Raw genomic sequence first — 8,155 nt, 5'->3', positions numbered from 1 at the left:
TCCCATTGCTAATTTTATATTTTTCTAAAGGCTTTTCATTTATTATTTTGTCTTATTTTAAACATCGGTATATGAGAAATATTTAATTAACGTGTCGCTGTATCTTTTTCACAGGTGTGTGTGTATGTATATATACACACACAGGCACACTGGTATTTTATATTGATCTGTCAAAATGTGTCACTGGGGAGACAAAGGCGACCCGGCGTGGTGTTGACCACCGACTCCCTCGTGTGCCGTGCCTGCCTTAATAGGTGCTCGCTAACAGCACTTGCCCCAACAGTCTGTTAAGGCCGTACGGGGTGGTGGTAGTGTTTGTCTGTTGGTGGACGGTAGAGAAATCTTTCTTTAATCCGGTTTGCTCATTGCAAACTGGACTCGTTAGCCTCTCGACTTTCCATTATTCTAATTTCGAGATGTATCTTTCGTGAACGGTGTTACAGAGCCATCCCTATAGCATGGCGAATCGGGGCGACCGTCCCGGGCCCTGAGTTGTTTTTGGGGGGGGGAGGTTAATTCCGGCCCCACACCCCCTCCTATAGACCACCCTGGCTGTACATGTACACTAGACATGTGTGCGTGTGATCAGAGATGCTACAATGCCCGGAGGTGGTGGATAAGAGCCCGGATGATGATAGCGATGGTTCACAACTCTTGATTCTCTCTCTATTAATTTACTCGAAACGTTCGCGAACGGAACCGTTGCTGACGAGACGAGGGGGTTCGAGGTGGTGGGGGGGGGGGGGGGTCCTAACAAGACGATTAATGTAACAATTTCTAATCGATTATTAAATCGAACGACAGCTGCCCGATGAGTGTACACGTGTTTGTACTGCGTGTCGTGTACACGATCCGTGGCGCTGTGAATACATTTTGCGGGTGTTGGGTTTGAGTCTCGAACACGGCGGATTGACTTTGGCTTCCAAGCTACGCCCGTCCATCCTATAAATATCCTATTACTATGAACCCTATATAGGGTTATAGGAATATAGGGTAAACATATAACGGTACAATAACAATAATATTAGCTATGGGACAGTTTTTTTTACGTCATTCAATATTGTAATTTTATTTTACAGATAGGTAGGTTTAGCTTGTACAGGGCAGGCGTGCCTTGGCACTCTAGTTGTAGTGCCTTACGCCGACCGAGGAGAATTTGACGGCTTGTTGAAGACAGCGGATGTGATGTGGCTATTGGAGACACGTCACGGCACTTTTCACGAGCGAAGTCATCTCCATTTATATAAAAGTCAAAGTTGTGAATGTGTGTCTGTTCAAAATGTTTAGCGTACTTCCCGACATGCAACAAACTTGAAATTTGCCATGTGGGTACTTTCCAGACTGTACACCATGCAAACATTTTAAAAATACACTTTTTTTGGGGGGGGGGCTCAATAATGCATACATTTTTTGCATGGCAAGTGAGCTGTGACGTCAAATCTGTCACGTGACCCGCGCACGTGGAAGCGTAACGCATTGTAGTGTAGCGGGTAGCGCTACGCTGCGCTACGAACCCGGCCACCCGAGTTCGATTCCCGCTCACGGCCACCACCGGTGACGATTATTTGAACCGGTCCTGGGCCCTCCCCTAGGTCGACTCAGCCTCAAACGAGTAACTGGTGTGTTGTGTGTGAACATCGCCACTGGGGAGACAAAGGCGGCCGGGCGTGGTGGATCCAAGTCTCGGGCGAAGCCGGGTAGTGCAGCTAGTAATTAATGAATCATTGAGACTCTGTGAGCCCTGTACCTGCATGGGTAAGCGATTGTAAATACGAATCTCATATTATTAAGTTTGACTAACGTAGGGTATACAAAAATCTTTAAAATAATTTAATGATGACAATAATATTCTCCAGTATTGTGTCCAACACACCCATCGGCTTATATATATATTCAATAATACCTTATATACGATGTACAATTATATATATTAAACAAATAGATTTATGGGCATATAAAAGCGATCTCAAGTGTGCATGTATTAATGCATCAATAATATATATAGGTAATGTATTTATATATGAATATCGCCCGTATAACCGAGTGTTGTATAGTGGATGCCAAGTGCACTCACTCGATGTAAACTTGTATTCCGCGAATATAAAAGTATCGCCTCGAGTGGAATCACGCCAAGGTGGGGGACCCCACATGGATTCTCCGTGGAGGGAGAAATAAAAAAATAACCCGTAAAAACAAAGTTTTTCACTATAAATCCTTTATATGCGTGGCATCGGTTTTATTTCATTATTCATTTCTGTTTTTCTTGAGTAAGAGTTTCATTTTTATCACATTGGTATTTTAAATTAAATATGAAATTTAATTTTTTCCTAAAAAGTGGAAAATTGATTAGTACAGTGATGTATTATCATATACAGGCCTTTCAGGGTGTTCGTGTAAGTGATGTAACAGCAGCGAATTGACAAGACAGGAATAACTATTCGAGTATAATGATTATAATTATACGTACGCTAACGTATTAGTTACATACAAAGGCTGTCTCAAATGTCGCATGCGTGGTCGTTCATACACAACCCTTCACGATCCTCACCATGATCAACACACTGCTGGATGTCGGGGTGTCCGCAATGCGTCGCCGTCTCTCGCAATGCAACTGCAATCCGCACGCGATCCGATTTCATCGCTCCGTGATGAAATCGGAATAAAATAAAAATCGGAAAAAAAAAATGTAATTTTTTTTAATTTCATTTTATTTTATATCTCCGTGACTTTACCGAAAGAACCAAGAATATGAATTCCTGCAGTTACGAAAGTTTTAAATAAAAATGATATTTAATATTTACACGATCTAACCCAACAACCCCCCCCTGTATTTTTTACCTGTGATATGCAGTAGTTCTATGAGAGCATATCCCGTGCATTTGCGTGGGCTAGAGGGCCGAGGATGAGTGGTGGGGGTAGACGTGACGTCAGCGCGCACGCACGTTGCAAAGAATTGCGGGTGACGTCATCACGTCGATGTGCGCGGTGACGTCATCGCACGCATGCGAGGTTGTCCTTTCACCCACGCCAGGAATCCAGGCAGTAAAACTTTTTTTCCTGCGCGTGTGTTATAATATCGGAAGCTTTAAACTATTTGAATACTGTGTTGCTGAACCAAGCGAACGGCTGCCCTTGAATTTGAAGGGTCAAGGTCGGCTTCGGAGCTGATTTCTGCGTCTTTTAGTCTGTTCCCCTTCACCCCGCACCTCCGATTAGCCCGGTTGGCTACGTACGGCGCGAAAGAAGTCCAACATGCACACTTCATGCGTCCGCGCAAGGGAAGATTCCTCCAGGATAAGTAAAGAATTCTCGATTCTGGGTGGATTTGCCCCCAAAATCGCGGCACCCCGATGACAGATGGCGACTTCATTTTTTTCGGATGGGGAGGAGCTTTTCATCCAGCAGTGGAGATCGTTGATCTGATGGTGAATTACCAACAAACGCCGGGGCTGTCATTCTAGATTGGAGGTTTTCGTGACCTGCAATGATCCACATACTCTTTGGTTCTTTCGGTAAAGTCACGCAGGTAAAAAATAAAAAAAAAATCACGACGTTTCGGACGCAACACAACCGCAGCGGTATTAGCCGTGAGCGGAAATTAAAACTCGGGTGGGCCGAGTGCGCTAACCACTGCGCCACCGCTCCTCGTCGTACACACAAAGACGACGATTTTGCCGTGCAGCCTGTAGCCGTGTCGCGATGTTGGGAGCACGTGGTGCTGTTAGCGAGTGACTCTGCAGGCCGGCACGGCACACGAAGGGGTGGCTGGCCAGCACCACGCCCGGCCGCCTTTGTCTCCCCTAGTGGCGATGTTTCCTGCACACAACACACATTTGAGGCCGAGTCGACCTAGTGGGGAGGCCCAGGACCCGGTTCAGATAAATCGTCACTGGTGTTGGTGGTCGTGAGCGGGAATCGAACTCGGGTGGCCGGGTTCGTAGCGCGGCGTGGCGCTGACCGCGACACCACCGCTGCGCCCCCAACACACACACGCATCACACACACACGCAGCACACACGCAGCACACACACACACACGTACACACAGCACACACGCGCAGCATACACGCAGCGCACACGCACACACAGCACACACACACGCAGCACACACACACACGTACACACAGCACACACGCGCAGCACACACGCACACACGCAGCACACACGCACACACGTACACACAGCACACACAGCACACACAGCACACACACACAGCACACACGTACACACAGCACACACGCACAGCACACACGCGCAGCACACACGCACACACACAGCACACACACACGCAGCACACACGCACACACACAGCACACACACACGCAGCGCAGACACACGCACACACACAGCACACACACGCAGCGCACACGCACACACAGCACACACACACACAGCACACACACACACGTAGCGCACACACGCACACGCGCACACAGACACAAAGCGAATGAGACCGGCACACGAGGGTAGTAAGACGCGATCAGCTCATCTCATGAAGACAACACCCACTTTGGCCTTAAAATAAATAATACTTGAATAATAACACTATGTATAAATAGGGCGACGTTTCGGGCATTGATCTTTCTGCAGAGCACGTGATATGCTGACGCGGCGCAGTGGGTGTGTCAGTGTGTGTGGGTGTCATTGTGTGTCGGTGTGTCAGTGTTGCTTGTGTGTCGGTGTGTGTGTGTGTGTCGGTGTGTGTCATTGTGTGTCGGTGTGTGTGTGGCCGTCCGTGTGTCAGTGTGTGTGTCATTGTGTGTGTCATTGTGTGTCGGTGTGTGCAGCCCGTGTCGGTGCAGTAGGCACTTGGACCTCGCCTTGACCCCGAACCTTAACCTTGGCTCGGAGCCGACGGATGCACGTGTGTGTGTCAGTGTGTGTGTGTCATTGTGTGTGTCAGTGTGTGTCACTATGTGTGAGTGTGTGTGTCACTATGTGTGAGTGTGTGTGTCACTATGTGTGAGTGTGTGTGTCACTATGTGTGAGTGTGTGTGTCACTATGTGTGAGTGTGTGTGTCACTATGTGTGAGGGTGTGTGTGTCTCTATGTGTGAGGGTGTGTGTGTCTCTGTGTGTGTCAGTGTGTGTGTCTCTGTGTGTGTTTCTGTGTGTGTCAGTGTGTGTGTCTCTGTGTGTGTCAGTGTGTGTGTGTCTCTGTGTGTGTCTCTGTGTGTGTCAGTGTGTGTAGTGGTTAGCGCGCTGCGCTATGAACCTGGCGATCCGGGGTTCGATTCCCGCTCACGGCCAACACCGGTGACGATTATCTGAACCGGTCCCAGGCCTCCCTAGGTCGACTCAGCCTCAAATGAGTACCTGGTGCGATGTGTAAACACCGTCACTAGTGAGACAAAGGCAGCCGGGAGTGGTGCTGGTCACCCACCCCCTCGTGTACCGTTCCGGCCTTCATAGGTGCTCGCTAACAGCACTTGCCCCTACAGTCTGTTCAGGCTATACGGGGCATCTTTGTCTTTATCTTTGTCTCTGTGTGTGTCAGTGTGTGTAGTGGTTAGCACGCTGCGCTATGAACCTAGCGACCGGGGTTAGATTCCCGCTCACGGCCAACACCAGTGACGATTATCTGAACCGGTCCCGGGCCTCCCCCTAGGTCGACTCGGCCTCAAATGAGTACCCGGTGCGGTGCGTAAAAATATCGCCACTGGGGAGACAAAGGCTGCCGGGCATGGTTGGCCACTCACCCCCTCGTGCACCGTGCCGGCCGTCATAGGTGCTGCTTGCTAACAGTACTTGCTCCCTACAGATGATCAAACGCTATACGGGGGATCTCTGTATTCGTGTTATATGAACCCTTGTGTGTTGCCTATATATATACACAAGACATGTTTGTATCTGGGTGCTCGTATCACCAGTCGAATTCGCCGTGACGTGTGCTTCCATCGTTGCGATGTCCGTCCACGATCTCACATCATCACCATCAAATACATCACCAACACCACGTACATTATCATCATCACCCACATCACCATCACCACATACATCATGACCCACATCACCATCACCACATACATCATCACCATCACCACATACATCACCATCACCACCACCACATACATCATCACCACCACCACATACATCATCACCACCACCACATACATCATCACCACCACCACATACATCATCACCACCACCACATACATCATCACCACCACCACATACATCATCACCATCACCACATACATCATCACCATCACCACATACATCACCACCACCACATACATCACCATCACCACCACCACATACATCATCACCACCACCACATACATCATCACCACCACCACATACATCACCACCACCACATACATCATCACCATCACCACATACATCACCACCACCACATACATCATCACCACCACCACATACATACATTATCATCATCACCATTACCCCACACATCATTATCATCACCATCACCCACACATCATCACCATCACCACACATTATTATCATCACCACCACATGATCATCATCACCCACATCATCACCACACATGACAACCATCACCACACACTTCATAACCATCGGCAATTACAGCCTAAACCTGCCCTGGGCCTATCCTCGTGTGTAGAGATTTAAACAATGCACAGAGAGAGTGAGAGATGTATTCGCTTGCCCTTTTACAAAATAGATGAGCAAAATCTATATTTTCTTCCCCTGTGCGTCTCTCCGCGTAAATATATATGTAATAATATATTACATATATTTTTTATTTATATATAGTTACATGAAATAGACATTAAATATAATTGTATATTAAATAATATATTATAATGTAATAAGAAAATATAGTTATTGCAATTTAGTATGTATTACATAAAATTTTAAATTTATTTGTAAATATATTTAAAATATTAAATATATTTGTTAATATAGTAATATATATAAAATATATATTTGTTAATATTTTTTTATTAATATCTATTTTATATATTTTAATATATTTTACAAATATATGTATTAAGTATATATATTTTTGGGGCAGCGCGCTTTTTTCCACGCAGGTATTGGGTAAACGCAAGCAGCACTGCGCGCCGGTTTCACTGCAGGTCTCTTCATCACCAGAGACGTACACGACGTTGAGATCGTTTAGGGGCCGTCCATAAATGACGTCACGCAATTTGGACGATTTTTCACCCCCCCCCCTCGTCACACGGCGTCACAAGAAGTCAGACCCCCCCTCAAATATGACGTCACAAAGCTCTGCCCCCTCTCCCCCCAAAAAAACATGCTTCAAATCGCTTTAAACAATTGTCATTGTAGTGCACTCTGATGTTGTAGGAGAAAATTAAGTAGAACGTGTTGTCTATATTTATTTAAAGTTGCGCATTTTGATGTGAGGTCACATTTCTCAACCCCCCCCCCCCCGTCGTCACACATCGTCATAAATGTCTGACCCCCCCCCCCCAGGTGCGTGACGTCATTTATGGACGGCCTCTTAGCTATGAGTTTGCTGCTATGAATGTCCAAATGATAGGGCCACTTTGTTATGCTGTCCTTTGTGGTGACCGAGTCGATTCACTAAAATAAGTTCATGCCTTGGTTGGGCTTTGCCTGGTGGGATGGGGATGGTTTCGTGTCGTGTCTGTGTGAGTTTGGGGTGATTTTTAGTTTTTTCGGTAAAGTCACGTAGGTAAAAAATGAAATTAATTGAATGCACTCATCACGGAACCTTTTTGCCACTGTCAAAAGTATGAAAAATAATAATAGGTGTTTACCATTTCTGTTAATCTGTTCGAACACCAAATAGAATTTACCTCTTGCAAAGAATCACGTCTTCATTAACCACATCCTGTTCTTTTGGTGAACGTGCAAACATAACATGATCTGAATATACAAATGCATAAGATTGTCTTTATAGAAGGCTGTCTCTGGTGTAGGCCAAGCAGTTTCAAAGACAATGCAAATATTAAATGAGCGACTGCTCAGAATCAAATGAATATTAATTTCGGCGTCTGTTCTCATAGGGGGCGGGGCAAGGGGCGGGGCTCAGAGTGGGGGTGGCTACTCACAGAAGTCACGTGACTCACGGGAGGCTGATTTAGAGATACGGTTTATATTTGTCCCTTTTTTGCACTATCATCGACTCGTGATGACGCTACGAGATGAGTGAATCTTGATGCCGATGCTGTGGTTTGTTTT

The sequence above is a fragment of the Lethenteron reissneri genome, chromosome 50 (genome assembly GCF_015708825.2).
Source record: "Lethenteron reissneri isolate LAM-NWPU_2019-01 chromosome 50, ASM1570882v1, whole genome shotgun sequence".
In the NCBI taxonomy this organism is placed as follows: Eukaryota; Metazoa; Chordata; class Hyperoartia; order Petromyzontiformes; family Petromyzontidae; genus Lethenteron; species Lethenteron reissneri.
This window is presented reverse-complemented; position numbering follows the sequence as displayed.